Source organism: Corvus kubaryi, unplaced genomic scaffold (genome assembly GCF_017639235.1).
Source record: "Corvus kubaryi isolate FWS band 111438036 unplaced genomic scaffold, C.kubaryi_AGA036_p1.0 69, whole genome shotgun sequence".
NCBI classification, from domain to species: Eukaryota; Metazoa; Chordata; class Aves; order Passeriformes; family Corvidae; genus Corvus; species Corvus kubaryi.
The window spans coordinates 2,111,449-2,131,701 of record NW_024582057.1 but is presented as its reverse complement, the minus strand read 5'-3'; the positions used below and the strand labels follow the sequence as shown (position 1 = coordinate 2,131,701).

General features: G+C 41.4%; 1 long non-coding RNA gene across 2 annotated transcripts in view; it reads right to left on the bottom strand.

Moving 5' to 3' along the window:
- The window catches only part of LOC121674627, a 34,110-nt gene extending 26,264 nt beyond the window's left edge, over positions 1-7,846 (bottom strand). Inside the window, exons 1-3 of one of the 2 annotated variants that reach the window (XR_006019731.1) lie at positions 7,719-7,846; positions 7,523-7,615; positions 2,436-2,554 (exon numbers count right to left, since the gene is read on the bottom strand). This is a non-coding gene — a long non-coding RNA (uncharacterized LOC121674627). The remainder of the gene's footprint in view (positions 1-2,435; positions 2,555-7,522; positions 7,616-7,718) is intronic. The other variant, XR_006019730.1, reaches the window with a different exon arrangement.
- Positions 7,847-20,253: the final 12,407 nt, after the last annotated feature.

The following is a 20,253-nucleotide window of genomic DNA, read 5'->3' as shown; positions in this document are numbered from 1 at the left end:
TCCATTCTCAGAGAAACTGTTTTGATCTGGATGTTGAGGCAACATTTTTGTTGCTTCTTATTTAAAAGAGCTCATCCATACTCAGTCATGGCAGGGACTGAGCACAGCATTACTTAGGTGTCTGCCTGGGGTGTATATGTGTGCATGGATGTGTCCTATTTTTGAGCTATTTTAACTTATGCTTTATATTCTAGTACTTTCTGATAAGTGGAGTTTATGTCAGAATAATTGGCCTGAGGATTTTTCTTTCCAGTCCAGTACATTTCTGAGGTACAGCTACATGGGAGATAATGGAAATGCCTCTGGAGTATCTGTCTGACAAGGGAAATAGCAAGAGTAAGGAGTGAACACAAAACAGGGACCCTGTCAAAGAGTGTGCAAGCGAATCAGTCCAATCACTCACTGTGGGTGACGTATCTGAACAAATTGAAGCTGACACAATGGTCAATTTGACTGAGGAAAGTATAATTTTGGATTAGGGTGAACACCTTTAATCTGTCAATTGTGGCAGTCTTAAACCTGTAATTGAAAGAGCACAGCACTGCTTTACTCCAGATGTCAGTCAAACCCATTCACCCTCCTCTGATCACTGATCAGTTTGCAGTCTCTTCTGCATTTACTGATTAGGCTCCTAAATACATCCTCTTTTAGACAAGATTCTTTGCTCCACCTAAAGAAAATATCAATCTAATAAGAGCAGCCCTTCAGAATAACACTTTTATTCACCTGATTTTCAAGCAGATGGTATTCAGGGCACAGGAAACAACAAAACAGAGCATCGCCATGTGTTTAATTTTAGCTCTTGCTCCTGAATTGCCATTCGAGCTATAAAACACTGTCTTAGTTTTAGTGTGCCTGTGTGCCCTGCCATTCCAGAATTGAAGTCATGTCTCTCTAGTGTAATTCAGAAGAGGGTGATTTCTGCCCTGGGAGCACCACTCCCAGAAGATGGTTGAGTTTCCAGCCCATGTGACTTGTCCCACCTGTCCCAGAGTGGGACAGGTAAGTGAATTATTTCCATAGGCATCTTAGCCTCAAACCTATCTGTGAAATTACAGACCAAGGATACTGACTCATGGGAAGTAGGATATCTTAACAGCTTCAGGAGAAGAATTACTCCATCCCTGCCCACTTGCATGCAGATGGTTCTATGATTTATCAGGAGAAATGGTCCATATGCTGCTCACAGTCTCCTGAGACTTTTACCCTAACATCACCTCTTCCAATGTTTAGATTAAGGCAACACAAAATGGAGAATAAAATTAGCCTGACCTTGCAGTAAGCAAAGAGGTATCAGAATGATTTGCTGCATGAGAGGCTCTCCACTGCTTTGCAGCATCTCAGGGAAATCACAGAATTTTCTGAGTTGGAAGAGACCCACAAGGATCATCGAGTCTGGAGTTTCCTTTTCTTAGCTCATGCTGCAGGTGAGCCATGCTCCACACAGATATCCTTCTCTGCATACTGAACCTGACATTTTCCACAGCAGTTTGAATTCTAGCCTCTTTAATTTTATGATCATCACTGATACCATTGTTTTAAATGTTTGCTACTGTTGCAGCTCTAGAGGCAAAAGGAGAGAGGAACATCTTGTCATTCTTAACAGCGCCCTTCCCTTTGTGAGGCAGGCCACAGGGAAGTACTGAAGAGAGAAGCAGATTCCCATTCCCTGGCAGGAGAAAATGCAGCAAAGTATTAAAGTAGCTAAGCAAACTCATTTTTTCAGCATGTGAGGTTGAAATAAACAGGCAAAGAAGCATCCCACCCTCCAGAGCTTCTCAAGAGTAAATCATCCAAACTGTTAGTTATCCATCCTCTACTCTGTCATTATTCTCTGCCTGTCAGCTCCTTGTAAGGGCTGCCTGTTCCACCCCTCTTGTGTTATTATGGTTGCCATGCCCTCCTCTCACCAGCTCCTATCAGTTATAATGACACAGTGAGGGGAAAAAACCCACACCCAGGCTTCCAAATTACCAGGAATTAGAGGAACAACAATAAAATTGCTTTAAAAAAAAAAACGGAAAAAAACCAACCAACCGAAAAAAAAAAACAAAACCCAAACCAAAAAAACCCCCAACAAACAGAAAAAAATAACCAAAATGAGAGAGTGAGAGAATTTTGCAATCTGTAGATGATTTCTGCTTCTGGGATTGCATACGTCATTAAGATTTATAGGTCAGTCCAGAGCTTAAAGAGCAGATGTTTTCTCATTATTTATCTTCCTAGCTAAGGCAGAAGATTCCTTTTTAAGGAAATCTGTGTAACACATGCAATGAAAATAGATCAGGTCCTACGATCAGCCTTTTTAACCAACTCGTATAGGGTGAGCTGAGACACCCATCAAAGAGAAGTTTCATTTTACCCTCCACAACAGAAAGAAATGTGCTCACTAGTGTCTGATACTGAAAATGTCAAATAACAGAATGGAATTTTACCTCTTATCTAGCTGTCCTCTGACCAAAGCTGTGAACATTCGAAGAGTTTCTTGTATGAACAGTCAACTGGCTAGCAGGCTTCAGTTTCTGCACTTCATCCCAAGACTTGGATTTTTGAGCTTTAATCAAAAGATTACTTTAATCAAAGTACTATTCTGACTTATATCAGTGCTATACATGCTCTTCGTAAAGCACAACCTGTTGGTGCTGTGCCGCAGTCCTCCAAACTGATCAGAGCGATGTCACTTCCTCAGGCATCTGTCCTCATCAGAGCCCTTTCTGACCTTTTACTTATGTAGCCACAGAAATTAAGCAGCTTTTGAGGACCCACTTTTCCAACCATTGCACCCTTTTTTGGGCCAGTCACTGGGCACTTTGGAGGCTGTTTCCACTGGTCATCTTCTATTGTGAAGTTGGAAAGGAAAAATCAAAATACAAAATATTCAAACAAAATATTCCAAGAACATGAATTCTGAATTTTCTCCTCACATTCCTTACATCAGAAATACCTGATTCAGAGCTACAGAATATCCTTTCCATCTTGTAACATTCTTTAAAAATAAATGAGTTCTACACATTTATAACCTCCATTAATTTTTACATATACTCTTAGGTCTTTTTTGTCAGTGTAATTGGTCTGAATAGGGGTCTCACATATTCCTAAGGCAGCTGGGACTGTGTCTGACCTTTGAAGTGTTTCTAACTCCAGGATCACGGAATGGCTTGTATGTGAAGATCCTCTTTCTGAAAGTCTTTCTGACTTTCATGCTCTTCCCTTGAAGAGATGCCTCTGCAATCCTCCTGCTCCAGGCCTTAAAAGCACTGCTGACACAGCTTATGCCTGAAGAAGCTACTCAAGGCCACACACCTTCAGGGTGATAGATTCACTTTAGAATCAAAAGCAATTAAAAGAAAAAGGAACACAGGCTTGCACAGCAGCCTCATTATCAAACAACAAAAACAGTAAAGCTCTTAAAGTAAATAATCAAAAGCCTTCATAATCCCCTGCAAAGCCAATGCCCTCTTCTTGGGACTCTATGGGATCTCCTTTCCTCTGCAGATGTCAAGGCATGGAATGAAAGAAACCTTGTCTCTTTTCCTGAGATCCCAATTTCTTACAGCAGCCACCCTGATTCTCAGCATCTTCAGGCAATTAAAGCTCAAAACCCATTGCTGATGATCTGGATCAACCAGTTCCCTGAAGCCTGCCTGCCCCCTTTAGCAAATCTTTTGCTCTGAGAAATGCCACCACTGACCCCCACAGCAGCTGTGATGGTGAAGTGCTGTGTGAGATTTTAATTCTAAGCAGGGATCTGGACAAGCTGGATCAACAGGCCAAGGCCAGTTTTATGAGGTTCAACAAGGAGAAGTGCCGGGCCCTGCACTCTGGCCGTAACAACCCATCAGGTTTAAAGTAGACAGGACCAAAGACACGAGTGAAAAAAAAAACCCAAATCATACATCTGAGAGAGCCATCCAGAAGCCAGCTACAACATGGGTCTGAGGTCCACTAGGGAGAAAGCTCCAGGGTCAGCATTAGACACAGGCACACCTGTTTCCTACTGTATTTAGCATTGGTGCAGCCTTACCTTGAGCACTGTGTGCAGTTCTGAGCCCCACAATTTAAGACAAACATGAAGGTCTTTGAGTGTGCCCAGAGGAGGGCACCAAAGCTGGAGAAGGGGCTGAAAGGCATATCCTGTGAGGAGCAGCTCAGAACTTTCTGCTTGTCTAGTTTTGAGAGGAGTCTGAGGGGCAACCTCACTGCTCCCTACAGCTTCCTGAGGAGGGGAAATGTAAAGGGAGGTGCTAAGCTCTCCTCCATGGGACCTAGTGACAGGACATGTAGGAATGTTATAAAGCTGCATCAGGGCAAGTTTGGACTTGACATTATGAAACAGTTATTTACCAAGAGGATGGTCAAACCCTGGAACAGGCTTCCTAGAGAAATGGTTGATGCCCTGAGCCTGTCAGTGTTTAAGAGGCATTTGGACAACGCCCTTAATAGAGTGCTTTAACTTTTGATCAGCCCTGAAGTAGTCAGGCAGTTGGAATCAGTGATCATCGTATGTCCCTTCCAATGCTACTTTTCCATTCCACTCTACCCACAACACAGGTCAAACACAGATGGAGGCCCAGGCCTGAGCTGAGATGGGGCTCTTGGGTCCATGGGAAGGGGTGTGAGTGGAGGCCACAAGTTAGGCTAGTCATGAGCATTAAGGACCACTAGTGCCTTCAGGGCTCTGACATCCATCGTGGGGCATTGATCTGTCTACCTTTAGGTAACCCAGTGAGGTAGTTCAAGCACCCTGACCTCTCAATATCACCCATGGCAGACATTTGGATTCACATTTACAATATATAGTTGGAATTTGCTTAGATTAGCTGGATGATGTGACTGTCCCGCTGCAGATCTCACTACCTGTTTCTCTCTGGGGAAGTATGATAATAGTTCTGTACTGGGGACCTTCATGCTCTGCTGGATTTTCCTCTAGGTAGACTTCACTCTCTCTTTAGTCCCACAAATTCCAAAGTTTTCTGCAGTCATTCTCAGAGCAAATTACCCTCTGATTCTTGTCTTTAACCTTTTTCCTATGTATTTGCATAGCAGCTCAATGAGCCATCTGTAGTGCCAGTCTATCCATGCTCTGTTCTACTATGTCATGAGGAGGTAAAGAAAATGCATTAAAAAGCTGTAGTCAGTGCTGTGTGCCAGCTGCTAGTGTCCCTTAGAAAATATTTGCACTGTTTTTTATTGACATGAAAGTTCTCTTGGTAATTGGTGTGCTGCTTATAGTTCTTCAGGATTCCTTCCCTCTTTGGCTACCCCAGAGAAATGTGCTGTACAGGCCAATATGAGCATTCAGCTGAGCTGATCCAGTCCAGTACTTTTCTGTATTAAACGAAAATGTTGTTTTCATTACCAATCTTTAACTCTTAAAAAAAAATAAATCCCTGTAACTGTAACTGTTTCTCATAAAGTCCACATTGCATAAACAGTTGCCCCAGGTCCTGGGAACAACAGCCCGTTCACACATGGACTGCACCACAAAAGCAATAGCTCACAGTGGTCAGGCCAGGGCAGAACAAGGACGTGCTCTCTGAAAGGGACAGATGGTATCTATTTAGCTAAACATTCTTCCACTAAGGCTGTTTTAACGCCCAGATAATTTTTATCAGCTTCTTATCACATTTGGGAGCCCAGCATGCTTCTGATAGAGGCTGTGTAAGTGCTTCCCAGAGAGCGCTGTAGTTTCAGGGTTCAAGGCAGCATATCAGCATGAAGAGGAGGTGTGTGGATTTGGAAGGGTGGAATAAAAACAACCCCATGCCATGTTTGCTGATTTTGAAATGTTCTGGGATGAATTTCCAGGTAGAATATAGATGCAAGAACATGGGAGGCCTTTTTCATCCATACTCAGTTTTGCTATACATTCAGGGCCAGACTGTGAGCCTTTAACTCATCTGTGTCTGTGTGCTGTTTTTAGGCTGACATGAAGGAGGTCTGCCAGTGCTCTGAGCAACTCAGAGATGCCTCACTGGCATCTGTAGCATGGTATCATGGTATTAAGCCCAAGCTATCCTGGCTCACATCTGACTGCAAAATTCAGTGTAGACATGCAACTTAGCCTGGCACCCACTCCTAGGAATGCTTTCCTTCCCAGATACTTCTGTTGTGAGGACAAGGTGTTACTCATCCTCACTACGCATATCACAGGGTGCCTTGGTGTTAGACTGTCAGGCAGAGGTGTCATCTGAAACCCCCAGTGCAGTGAGGCGACACAGCCCTGTGTCAGCCCTCTTGAACTGTGACAGTACCACATGCGACACGAGCAGCACGACATCTGCACAGTGTAGGGTGCCCCAAAGCACCTTGATGTAAGGAGTGGTTGGGTGTTCAGAGAGAGAGCAGAGAGGAAAGTATGGGACACTTATGAAAGGCAAAGAAAAGTCTGTCTCTCTCTCTCTCTCTCTCCTTTTCTTTCTTCACCAGGGAACTGGCTCACACAGTACTACAATAACAAGAACTGGCAGGCTGCCCAGCATTGCTGTACTTTGGTTGTAAGTGAACTATGAGGCTCAAGCAATCTTCTGGGAAAAGTTCACACCAAATGTATTGTATGTTATGTTTTCCCCTCATTGTACTTTTTTCCAAAACAGTCTATTATATTCCTTCCCTGCTGCATTGTGGATTTCTTTAAGATCCCCAGGAGCTGCCCTTTTTAAAACCAAACATTTGGGTAATCGAACAGATCTGTTTTTTGAAGTAACAAAGATAAACTGGTAATCCTCCTCTCAGAGCCAGCCTTCAGAATAAAACCAGAGCACAATTCATTGAATGGTGGGGGTTTCTGTTGTTGGAAATTGGTTTGCTTGGGGTTTTTTTCTCAGTTAAAGCCAAAAAGTTAAATAAGAGAAAGAAGCATGCTATTGAAACACTGTCATTATCTGTACGATGTACATCTTCCATGGAGTGGAAGCCAAAGCAGAGGGGACTTTACAATAGTAGTGCAGTAAAAGGGAACATGTTCCAAAAAGCATGTTCTCTGTTCCACTTGAAGCTTTCAAAAAAAGTCTGATGTGGTTTTCCATTATAGTCTTGGACACCTCAGAGATGACAGCTGTAACTTCCACTAAGATGCCTTAATTTATTTTTTCCTGTTTCTCAATGTGGCTTTTGCAGGGGTATAAGAAGATACATTTTTTAAGTTCAGAGAAACTATGAACACATTGAATAAAATTTATTTGACAAATCAGACCAGGGACAGTCAGCTGGAAATTGGATAACAAAAGTAACCAGCCCAAGTACATATTCTCCATTGCCCTGCAAATACAGATGCTGTGAATTTATAATTTACTGTTGTTTTTACTAATTAATTTTATTGCATTGTTGCCTAGAGGCCTTTGCTAAGCTCTGCATTGCTTTGTGTGAGGTGTTGCACCTATGCATAGGAAGTTTCTTCCTCAGAAGATTTAGGAGGTTGGTTTGGGGTTGTTTTGCAGATGTGTTGGCACGCTACACAAAGCAAACTCACAACAAACAGGAAACAGTTAATTCAGCTTAAATTAGCAGTGGTATCAAGTACCTGTAATTCCAGGAGACCTTGGTAGGAGTTTTGAGTGTTCAGCACTTTTGAAAGCCAGACTGAAGTTCCTTGCCATGCTTCTGACAAAAAGTCCTTAGAAATTAAAGACAGAAAAGAATTATTAGGTTATCAGTCCAAATTCATCCCAGAAGAAAACCCATTGAAGTCAATGAAATTTCACTGGGGATGGATTTACCATAGCAAGATTGATCCCTATAGTATATTTAGAAGTGCTTTGTCCTATGCAGTTTTAATTAGCTCTACATTAGTCAAGGTACTGTACCATTGTTTTAATCAGCTACCCTAGCAGAGAACTGTCTCTAGCTATCCTTGTCCACATTTCCCCTCCCACCTCCATCCTTTGCTGCCTCCTTCTCACCCCCTCATTATTTTATGTCTAATTTGGCTAATGAGTTTCTCAGACAGAGCCTTCTTTCATGTTTGAGAAGGACCTTGCCTGTATTGAGGCTAAAGAAAAAACCCCAAATTACACCAAAAAAAAAAATAAGACCAGAAAGAAAGAGTAAATTCTTCTACTGAGAAAAGCAAAGGTGTCTATGAAGTTTTAAGCTGTTCTTTGTCACTCCATCAATCCATGTATAGCTAGGTTACAGTTCTTCACCCCGTATTCTGCATTAAGGTGGGCATGAGTACTTTAGTCTCAACTTTCCAGTTTCAACACTGACTCACTGCATTGTCAGAGCAAGTGGTTCTTGTTTCAAATCTCTGCTTTACCACTGTTGCAATAGCTATAGTCATGCATGTGTACATGTAAAGGATTTCTCAAGTGGCTTCACAGAACAGGAAAGCATTTTAAGTTCTCTAGTGGAAAAGTACATGTGATAAAAGGCAAAGTACTGTTGCCATCAGTACTACTGTCTTTTTTATTTGTAATCATTCTAACACAAACATTAATCTTCTCTCTGTGTTTGTCAATTATTTTTTTACCTTCTCTAATGAAAGTTCTAACAAGATTATAGGGAATTTGTAGACTCTGTATGCTTTCAGTCGTATAATTACAACTAAAACAATTGTGTCGAGAATAACTGCAGAAACTGTGGTTTCGGTGCTGCCTTCTGCCAAAGAAAAAAAATGTCCACAACTAAGGAAAAAAACCTCTAAAACCACATTGGACAAGTTACTAAATCCCATCTACGTAAACACATGTGTGTTCATTTCTGAGTCACTGTATCATTTGACCATACAAGAAACAAGACAGTTTGCTTGAAGAATGTCAGGAAGACCAGAATATAATTTTTTAAAATGACGTGTTTTCAGTTTTCTTAATGCTCTTCTAAAACAGGCCCACACTTACTTTAAAATTAACCACAGAGCTTAATTAAGCTTCTTCTGATTGTGCTGGGAGGGTTCTATGTTGTCTTCCTGTGGTCATTTCATCAGCCAGGGCTTTTCATGTAAGAATGTGCTGCATCCATGTCACAGCATGGGGTCTCATCACAGACACCTGCTCTCAGCCTGTGAACACAGATTTTAATCCCCTTCCCTGCAAAAATGGTGACAGAAGGACATGTTATTTAATTACTCATGCATGCTCTCCAAGACAGGGTCCACAGCTCCACTTGTTTCATATGGCTTGTGCTATTTCTGGGGGGTGATCAAATAGGATGGTTTAAAAAAAAGGAGAAAGCTTCACAATAGACTTCTCTTTCCTATTTGATGAGAACAATATATAAAAAGATTGGCAGGATAAGAACAGAGTGGGAACTGAAGAAAATCTAGGTATGGTAAATATAGCCATAAAATTATTTGTGACTTCTGCTCTCACTGTGAAGATATGTAAGCTAAGATGTACTGTGTAACTTCACTTTCCTCCACTACAAGATCATGGATCCAGCAAAAATTAACTGTGATAGCCACCTCTAACATACTGAACAAGATGAAACCAACTTAAATTTACTGAAGCCTTCATCTAAGTAAGATCTGCCATAGGGGTTATGTTTCCCTCAGGTGCCAGAAGAGTAAAAAATAGGAGGAAGATGAAAGAAGAAGTATAAATTTTTAGTTCTGCTTAAGCAGTGCATTTGCTAAATCACTCCAGCCAAAATCATTCAGCAATTCCTACAAAATCCTATCATGGACCAAAGCAAAGCACAGCTAAGTGAAACGTTATATATTGTATCCGGCAAGCAATCACTGTACTTGCATTCTCTTTGCCCTCAGCAGCACCTGCATTCTTTGATCACAGTCCTTTTATGTGCTGCACTGTATACAAAAGACTGAGCCAGCAATTAGCCATTCTAGCAATGGGTCCTGAAATCTCTGCAAATGCTTCAGCTCTTTAATGAATTCCTAAATAGAAGGAAGTTGCAAACAAAGTTCAGCTTGTGTATTTTATGCCAGGTTCCCACAGCACTGTAGGTTTTTGGAGCTTAATTAATGACACTTGCATTCTGTATGCCTTCCAGAGTTTTAGTGGAACTTTTACTGGTCACTTCAAACTTTGACATCTTTTGGACAATTGTCCTCAGAATATTGGGCAACCTCCCCAGGCTTTGGAAGGAAAAAACAAGACATTGCTGCCAATCATGACTCATCTGTATTAACGGGATGAACAAAAACTGGAGGGACAAAACGTGCATCATTTCAAGTAAACTACTCATCAGAAATCCTATGCATTGTGTATGAACCAAAACGGGTGATGAAAATTAAAACCACAGCCTAATATACCAGCATTTGGGAACTCTGCCAATGCCCCTAATTAAAATTTTGAACTAATCTCTTCAGGGAATCCAAGAAATTCTTTCAGAAAATGGAACATTCTTCTATGCACATCCAACTACTTATCCTGTAAGAGGGAATATAAAGGAGATTGTATACGATCAGACAGAGGTCAGTCGAGTGGAAAGGACAGTGTGAAAGCTACAGGAAATGAGCCATCTATGAATGAAAATACTGGAATTCCTTCTTGAACTCTGACTCACATAATGTAAGATTTTGCTGGTCCTCATCAAAGGATCATTACATCAATGGAAAGTCTTCATTAATTTTAGTGTGATTTTAATCAGTTCCCAAAACAGGAGAATACAAAAATAGTTTTTTACAATATCAAAGTATGCCAATATGTCCCTTCTCTTCTTTTCTATCATTGTTAGAGAGGTTGGCGAGAGTGGTTTGAGATAAATGAGAAGTGTAGAGGCTGGACTGGAGAGGGTCTAAGACAGCCCCTGACACTGGCTTATAGACAATAAACAACAGATCCAGTACTTTTAGAGATGCAATCAGACATGAAAGAATGGAAAGGGTTGTTAACTGGCTAGTAAGTGGAGAGGGAAAGGATGTTGGTAAGTATTTTGTAGAAGGGAAAGCCCTAATCTTCTGTATTGTTAATAGAAAAAAAACCCCTAGAGTAAGATTTTAAGAAGAAAAATATGATGATAGGCAGGTGTGAAGAAGAGGGGAATAAAGTAACTGGAGCAAATACACAAGGCTAGGTTAGACTCTCGCACATGGAAAAAGAGACAAGATAGGTAGGAGTTACAAGGAAAGAAGTTACAAGCAGGGAAACTGCATCATACTAAGTAAGTTTTGTCTTTGGAGAAACCAGCAGGGTCCTATAAAGAAAAATAAGTGAAGACATTAGGAGTGAACTACCAAAGATTAATCTAGGCTGGCTCTGCAATGAGTAAATCTGTTTAGGTATGCAACTGAGCTTCATAAATCAAGCAATCCTATCCTGAGCTCAAATTATTAAAATCTATGGCCATTGTTTGGCTAATGTGGAACTACAGGGTTTAACATTGTATTACATTTCCCATAGTCCCTGACACTCAGGCAGACTGGCTGAATTTAGGGAAATGGAGGCACAAGTCTCCCTTTGCATGGCTGTAAATGACTACATGCAAAGCAAGGCTGTGAGGATTCAGTTCTCTCAGCAAATTCTCCCAAGTGAACCCAAACACGACTTCAGCTCTGATACGCTTGTCAGTTGCAGAGCTTTTCCTCTTCTCTCTGGCGTAGAAACAAACAAAACTTCCTCTCTGCTACCTTTCTCTAAAGGATCTTTCTGCGACTAAGCCATTTATGTGTCTATATTACATGTAATTCTCTGATGCCGGATGAGATAAGAGAGATAATCCTCAGAAAGGATTTGTGGCACTATAGATTACAGCTTCCTTTCGTATGTTGTATGCATTGCCTTCAAGGGGCCTTGAGTGATGCTATAGGATCTCTGTATTCAGATTACAAGATACTTGCATTCAGCACTGACTTATTATAGGTTTAGAAATGCCAACAACCCAACTAAGTGGCCAGCTGTTCAGATCCTGCTGTTCTCTTAATCCACGCAAAGGTAAAGTACTATTGTGGTCAGTGGGATCCTTGCCAGGGTAACAAGATTGAAACCATTTTCCTTGTATTTATTCAACTGCCACTTCACTATAAAGTGGTAAAGTAAATAATAATAAAGTGATTGTTCAGCAGACAGAACAAATTATTCCAGGAAGAAGTCATCTTTGCTTTAATCATACCTTTTGCAAGCCAGAAATGTACTTAGTTACTCTGCCTTTTATTATTATTATTATTAATATGCAAAGTCCTGTTGACACAACCAGCTGGAATCCTGAAATTGGATTTTACTTATAATTTAAGGGTCTACCTAGGCTTTAAAGAGTTTCATGGATCTACCTGAAAGTGCCCTCACTGGGAACCTCTCAGAACAAAAAGCTGAATAAGAGCTAAACTGCTACTCTGGAACTCACTTTCTCCATCAGAATGAATATGGCATTAGTTCTTCCAGGAGGCAGTAATCACTAGGAAGATCTTTAGTTGTGTTTCCTGCTGTGCAACATGCTCTTTGGATGAAGGAACTGAATAATTTTGGGAAACACAGAGGAGCTATGTTCAGCAACTTCACAATATGACTGTTCTGATACAGGGCCAACTCTGGCTTCTAAGCCTGGCAAACAATATAGCCAATCTCTGTGATACTGCATGGTGTGAACTATTCACACAATGGTATATCCTGCTTAGCACATGTGAGATATCTCTAGGAGGAACATGGCTGATGATAAATTTACATGACGTTAACACAAATGTCATTTACAGTGCTCATTTGCCTAATTAATAGTGTATTTATGTTTCTTGAACATTGCAGCGATCATTTTTTAATTTCCTCTCCGGTGAGAGCATTTAGTAGAGTGAGGGAATTTATGTTTGCTCTCCAATGATGGTACGTTAATCTCTACGGCAAAAAATCCACATTTTCTAGTCTCACCTACACTGACATTTTGCCTGCTCCTGAATGGATCAGCAACATTCCACTAACAATAACCTTTTTCAGTGTGGAACAGTGATCTACATCTTAGAAGAAGTCTTCACACCTCTTGATTTCTATTGCCCAGAAAGAGAAAGTGAAGTATGTAGCATAATTCTGCTACGTACGAGCAGGCAAACATCTAATGGAAATACACCTTTAGCACCTTGTGCCTGCGTGATTTAGGATGTCGGAGATCTCAGCTGTTTGCTGTCTTTCTGACTCCCCTGGCTGTGTTGAAATCGCCACAGTGACAGCCAAGATGAAGTAGCTGACTATGTGAGCATTCCTTGTCCTTTCCAATACACAGCAAAGCTACTTAGCTTAAATCACCACTGACGGGAACTAACTTTTTAAACAGGTTTGAACTTGATCCTTTTTGAGCACATCTGACTGTGCCCCAGATTGCCTAGTTCAGCTCCACGCCAGCACATGTACCCTATTATCAGCAGCAGCAGCCCTGCATCAGTCAGCAGCTGGCAGACGGGCCCTTGGGGACTTTTCTAGCTGAGGCTAGTGCAGCCCTATGGCTGCTTCAATATATTCTCCGTGCACAAAAGGGGACATATCTCTGTGCAAATGTTGTTATTGCACAATGGGTGTCATTGATAGCAGGAAAGAGACAATGCTTGGGAGCTGGACATGTTGTTCAAACATCATTCCAGTCTTTTTATATACTCTGATTAAGGCCCTTTACTTAGAACTGCCATCAAGTTGTTGCTGGCTGCTTCGGGTGCACAGGGAATATCTGGAAGCCCTTTTCACCCTCTTTTAAAGAGTCAATTGAACTGTATTTCAGTGCCTGAAATTCTACAGTTTGTGACTTTCTCTTAATGTGGATTCTGACTTATCTACGTAGGATACACAAACAGGTACATACATCCGTAGTACCCATATTTTCAAGCACTATAGATATTTTCTCTATTAGCCAATTCCTTTTCTCTACTGCATTTCCAGGTCATAACCCCACTGTTGTCAGCATTACTTAGCCCTTGACACCCTAGCAGTATTTCTTCAGTAGTGGCAGACAGGGCTCTTAGGCAACCAGGAAATCTAAAACAGAGAAAAACTGTTACAAGGAGAATACGGGACAGACAGAGGAGCAAGTGGAACTAACAGACTAAAGGCCCAAGGGAAAGAAATTAGGTTGAGGCTGGGAATAAGGGCAGCAATGTTTCAGAGGATTTGCTCCCAGGGCCGACAGCAACTGCCGATTCTGCCAGGGAGAGCATCAGTCAGATCAGCCAGGAGTTCACCTGTTTTCAAAGTACAGCATCAGCACAGGGTAAAGGTATTAGCATCCTGTGTTCAAAATGATGCACAACTAAGCACAGAGACAGAACATATGACTAATTGAAGGGATTAATTTTCTAAACCTATATATCTCTTTTAGATTCCTGAGTCTCTCCCAGGGGACCTGTGATGCATCAACCATCCCTGTGCCAATGTCTCAGATAGATCACTACATTTAGCCTACCGAACACCAACCACCATGTCCTTTTCAGGCTTGAGAAAATGAATGGGGACCAACTTCAACCAGTTTGAGATAGAATAGCTCTGATGGCCAAGGTGGTACCTGAAGCTCCTTGATGATCTAACCCAGGGTAGTGGGCCTGGCTCAACCACTTGGTCACCTCTAAAAGCTTACAGAAACCCCTGCTCCCTGTCACATGTCCTGAATGCAAACTGTGCTGCTGAGCACTGTCATTTCCCACAGCACAGCTGTAGAACTCCAAAGAAACAGCATAATCAAGCTCCAGGCATCCCCCATCACCGTACCCATGAGATCTAAGCCTTGCCACAACACAGCCTTTTCCCCCTGCCCATCCCACCTGCTTTTACCTGGTCTCTGTCAGTCACTGCCATGCCTCCCTGAAGCTCTCAAGTGACTGTGACAGGAATGTCACAGGAGATGAGATAGAAGCACCTATAGCAAATAAATAAATGAATAAAGCACTAAAAAGACCAAGCTGGAGAACAAGGGGGACATGAGCTGTTCAGAGGCTCGAAGGCCAGCCCATAGAGTCACTCAGTCTAGACTCCAGATGTGAACGCAGAGCCTCAGTGAGTGCAATACGGGACTGCGTAAATATCTCAGCCAGATGTCTCAGGGCCCAAGCTACAAATCCTCACAAATGGTGACAGAGTTGGCTGTTGCTGTTTGTATAGCTCTGCTTCCAAGAGAATCAGTGGTCATTCAGTCAGCAGCACTTCATTTTTGCTGCCAGATGGGAGGGAAAATCAGGCTCAGAGTTGCAGTTAGTCTCATAGCAAACTCAGCAGTCGGTGGATGGGTCACGGAGCCCTCTGTGGGTACTGAGGTTAGCTCAAAATAGCAATCTGGGGAAAGAGCTGAAAAGATTATAGTAAACATAAAAGCACATGATACTAAACTCACAAATAGGCTAAAGTGACAGGCTGCCATGTTAGGCGCTTGAATTAAAATTTAGGTCTTCCAGACCCCTCCCATTTGGTCAACTAAGCTTACAGATGCTTAACATTACGTGATGGAATTACCTTACATTTCAGTTGCTTGAGACGTGTGATACACTGGCTCTAAGGAGCTTGATGCTTGTATCTGCACTTTCAAACTAAGCATTCCTCTGCCCCGCATTCATGTTCCCAGAAATTGTCTCCTAGGTAGGTGCCTCACAGAAAGCACCTGGAGAAAACCTGACCACCTTCCTGTCTATTTGCGGTTGGATCTGTCCCTGGGGAGGCTGGAGATTAGTTTCAGCTCCCTCTTCTGTATGAGTTAGACCAGGGAATTGAGGCTGTCTCTCCCAGGAAATGTTACCACTAGCCTACAGTGTATTTCAAACCAAAGCTTTCCCAGTCTCTTGGATTTCTCTCACACTCCATAAAAAAATTAAGTATTTATTGCAGCAGGGTATAGGACCTAGGGATCTACAGTAAAAGTCCTTTTATAACCTACCCTGTCACTGGCCCAATTTAGGATATATCAATTTATGACCTAGATTCTCTTCAGCGATTCACCAAAATTGGAACTGGCTGAATAATTTATGAGAAGATTTGTAAGCAAAAGTCCTGAGTTGGGATACTCTGATTCACAGGGATAATATTATTTATGATTTCTTGTTCAGGCATGAACATGTTTTAGGATGGCAAATAATTGTCCCAAGATTTGCAAGAGGATGGTTTTCATTCTCCTATTTTAGAGTACCAAGAGAAAAGTGACTCTTACAGTATAAAAAATGAGCTTTTGAATCAGCTCAGAAAAACCTGACAAAGAGACATGTGCCAATCAAACAAATCAAACAGCCCAGAAAAACTTGACAAAGAGACGTGTGCTACTATATCAGTGTCCTGTTTCTTTAGGTCCAGTTACAGCCAAAAGTTGCACCTCCTGGAGAAGTATTTAAAAAGGTCATTGTCCCTGTCTTCAGACCTAGGCTCACAGAGATAACTTGAAGTCAAAAAAGGTTAGGATATATTGCAGTACTTCATACTCACCTCAGGCTAAGAACTCACATATGAGCAGTAGCTGATGCAGGGTGACTCGTTTATCTTCCATGGCAAACACTTTGGACTGTGAGCCCCAACTCACAGACACTTTTTTCTCATTCCCAAGGTTCTAATGGAGGTCAGAACTGCCAAAAGACGTTCTGAACAACACCAGGTCCCCATAGTGGTACATTTCCCATAAAGGTTGCAAGGGCTTGCTCTGTTTTATACCTCTGTCACTTCTGACCCTCAAACCATTGCTGGGATCCACTTAGTTCCAATAAAAATGTTTCTTGAGCTGCCACATTCAACCCTGGGTCTAAATCAGATTTATCTGAACTGACAGGTGTATGCTTTTGAGGTTTAATTAATTTCCCTCCCTATCCTCAACAACTTAACCCCAAAAACCACAGTATAGCGAGGCCTGTGCTGGACACAGACATCCTTTTCCTTATTATTCTGCACTTTCTAAAGAGAAAAGGCATTGAGTGCAATAACCCTAAATAACGTTTAACTCCATGATCTAAAACAAGTACACTGAACAATTTATTCAAGCACATCGTGCTGTTCTTCCACCTCCTTGGTAATAAATGCACAGCATCACCATGGCTGAAAGTTAAAGGGGATATTTCTTCTGGCAGTGCCCTCTGGGTCCATTAGGCTGGCTTATCCAGCAATTGTGTTGGCAGTTTGGAGCTTTACCCAGGACCTTCTATGGCCAGGGATGCTACAGGCCATTTTATTAAATGTCAATGCCCATTGCAGATTAATTTCTGGGGGGAGAATCAACCTTAAAATGTTTTCCTTCTGCTTCACATCAAAAACTCATCTATTTAAAAGTCTTTTTGGAAGGGTCCTTTCTTTTGGAATAAAAGAGTTGTACTTGTAATCCTACTGTGCAACATTGACTTTTCCATATCAGGAGATAGAAAATTTTCCCTGTCTTGCCCTTGAATCTGCAGTTGCAACCCCTCTTCCAGCACAGGCTCAGAACACACCTCTGACTCATAAATGCCAGTTCCAGTGGATAAACAGCAAGTAGACAAAAACATGAGATAAGTGAAACCTTTCCTCTTGCAGTACAGAGGGAGGTAGAACTCATGTGGACCAGTAAAAAAGTAGGTGTTGAAATACAGTGTTGGAGGAGGATGCAGAAATTCCATAATCCTTATCTCTGTCCCTGAAAAAATCAGTCTCTCCAACCACAGACCACAGCAAGTTCCTATCTGTGGAAAATCAGATTTATTTTGCCATTCATGCAAGTGCAGTTGCCATCAGAGAGCCTCAAAGCTGCATTCCTCAATGCCTGTGGCCATATCAAATTTTTTGGGAAGCCATGAAGAACCATTATCAGGAAAATGGTGCTTCATTTACTCTTTGACTCTCAAAGAATGTTTTGTCTTCCTCTCTGTTTTGTGAAGTGCTGTCAACACTTACAGTGAAGTTTATTGTAAATACACAATAATAACAACTGTGCACATTCATCTCTGATTCAATTCCTATGTAAATTTATGTTAATGTGTATGCAGATTAGGTCTGCCCCCCTCGGTCCTGGAAAGCTGTCAGAATGACACATGGGTTCTGAAGAGGTTGTGTACTACTGATCTGCAGTTTTTGTATGGTATTCAATAACTGGCAAGCCAGCAACGAGAGACTATGGATATTTGTCTTCACTTTTTCTGGATAAATTGATGGAGTCTTCTAGGGTTTGATTAGCCTAAAAAGAACTCTTCTAGAGTCTAGCTAGAATTAAAAAGAAGTCTCTAAAACCCATCTCCAAAGCCATGATCTGCTATTTTTATTTATATTTATCAATAGAACAAGTACACATTGGATCTTTTGAGAAATGGGGTAGTACAAGGGAGCCTAGTAAGCTTTCAAGATTTGATATGCCACTTATGAGACAGAAAAGCATTTTTTCTCCTTAATATTTAGTAACCACTAAACCAATGCCTGGAGTTTATGGGTAGTCCTCCTCACTTTTTGTTGACTAAATCAGTACACATTTTAAGAAAGCTCCAATAAGTCATTTATTTTATTCTTTCCTTCTCAACCTCCCTTTTCTCTGTTTTAACTTGAAAAAACACTGATCTTCCACCTGTTTGTGCAGCCAGAGCCATTTTGAGCACTCAGGTCAGACCACTGGGGAGGCAGCTGGAGTGCTACAGTTGGCTGTTCTTTGCTTTCCTGACACGGGTGTTTTGCTATGACACTTTCTAGTCCTTTGCAGTAAATAGAAACTAATCTTTAGCTCATCCCATGACTGTGTCCCTACAAGGCTCCCAGGCACTTCTCAAATAATCACAACGGGACATAAATTCGGACTACAAGAGATACATGTGCTCTTTGCACAGGGATGAATTTCTGGTAATCCAAAAGGGGTTGGGGAAATTGCTGTCAGAAACAGCAGGTGCCACAATTGTTGGCTAGGAAGATATACCAGACAACAAAAGTCCAATTGCCAGAAAGTATTTATATTCCTGCAGTTCACAGCTGAGGACTTGGTCCTGACCTTTGATAGACAAAAAAAAATTTGTTCTTCAGTTGGAAACTCGGTTGTGCTTGGAGGGAAAGATTGTGCCCAGAGCTGATAAAGGTGGGAGCTGAGTCATCAGTTCAGAATAAGGCAGCAGTCTCCTGACCAAAATCACCTCCAATCCTAATAATATTTCATGGACTGAGGTGGCGGGTGATTTTGGGGGAAAAAAACGTGAACAAACCAGGAAATAACAAAACAACAAATTAGGACAGAACTGTACCTCATAGACTGACGAGAAACTTCAGTCACCATTTATTTCCTGCCTTTCAGCTGATTTAAAGACTGATGCTGAGAAAATCTCTTTCTCCTCCAAGTTCTTCTCTCTTGATCTGGTTCAGAGTGTTATTTCACTTTACTTTTTTAATCTCATTTTGTTGAAGGCAATGTTAGCCCCAAGAGCAAAACAAGCAAAATAAAAACAATTAGAGCCTGGAAAGAATCAGTATTTTTTCTAATAGAGCCCCATGTCAGACAGCTTTCCACATACCTTGTTCAGTGTAAGTTACATTATGGCATCCCATCAGGCCCATTCAAACCAGGTTGCAAAGGTATTGTGGCTGGGATCCAATGCTGCCTTCCCTGCCCGTGATAGCTGTTGGTGGTGATTTCATCTTACTCATTTTCTCTCTTTCCACCTCTCATGCAGCTGCCTTCCTGTCTTGATAGGACCAAAGTGCAGCTCATGGAATCTATATGATAATCACAAAAATAGTTATATCTGTTGAAAAATGGATTTAATTCCCCCTCTAAACCTTTGTGGATTGCCAACTGGGGGTGTGAAACCAGCTGGCAAAAGATGCTTTCGTTTTGATTTCATGACTCTCATACACTGCAGCTTCCAGACTTTAAATGGTTCCTCCCCTCTCTAATGAGAGCACCAAGGCCTTGACTAACAGCCCTCACTTTAAACAAAGTTTTGAAGTTTCTTTTCATGGTAACTTCTCTGGGAATGTCTGACAGCCTGCTCAACCCAGGGCAGCTGAATGCCTCTTCTTTCACAGCATGAGCATTTGTCAGAGGCACTAGGAGTCAGGCTTGGTAAGGATTTGTATCCCCGAGTAGTCTGCAAGTAACTTGTACAACAGCGTGGGAAGCAAGCTCAAAAGTAGTGCTGGTAAAATTGTGAAAAACTAATCTCATCAGTTTTCAAAATGTAAAGGCTTGGAATGGACAATGTTTTACTTTTTTAAACTCTTTTATCCCTATTCTTATAAAATACATTTTTATTTACAGAAAATCTTGTCTGCAGTACATTGTAATTTTTTTAGTCTAAATAGGATTTTAGAGAGAGGACTGGGAAGTGTGAGAGAAGAGCCTGGTATGTTTATTCACAGTTGATCACAGAGAAGAGAAAGGCTATTTCTTGGTAAAGATTCCTCTAAGACAGGTAGAACCATCCAGATCAGAGCTTTGAATCTGGACTTAGAGGGCATGACTGAGCCCTCTTAGATTTTT